The sequence below is a fragment of the Triticum aestivum genome, chromosome 4A (genome assembly GCF_018294505.1).
Source record: "Triticum aestivum cultivar Chinese Spring chromosome 4A, IWGSC CS RefSeq v2.1, whole genome shotgun sequence".
NCBI lineage: Eukaryota > Viridiplantae > Streptophyta > Magnoliopsida > Poales > Poaceae > Triticum > Triticum aestivum.
The window spans coordinates 289,310,748-289,311,258 of NC_057803.1; positions in this window are offsets into that span (position 1 = coordinate 289,310,748).

Below are 511 nucleotides of genomic sequence, written 5' to 3' on the forward strand. Positions count from 1 at the left end.
TCGAACCTCTGCAATGCAGCTGGCTGCCATCTCAATATCTCCTAGCTAGGATAGGTAGCTAAATGAAAATAAAGAACAAGAACTAATTGATCGCAACTGAATCTAACATTCTTCATCGTCATGGATAAGTGTAATTGATAAAGCCTGAAAGTATGTGGGTTTTGCACTTTAGAGGAAACAAATGCCAAATGTCGAACATGCTAGAGGAGTAGCTCTAAAGGCGCAAAGCAGGGGCGTGCCAGGGGAAATCGTGGATATCTCGGCAGATCCAAGATGCGATTTCAAGCAATGATCATACTGGTTTGCGAGTACGAGGGAGTACCGGCGACGGAGTACTGAAAGGGGATGGACAAGGAGAAATTATACATGAGTCGGAGGATGTGTTGGAGGAGCATGTTGTCGACGAGCACGACTGGTCGTTGCCCAACCAGGATTCCTTTCGGGCAGGTAATTATGGCCATAAATGAAACTGGGTTCATCGGACATGCCTATGTCGCTCCTACCAAGGCAT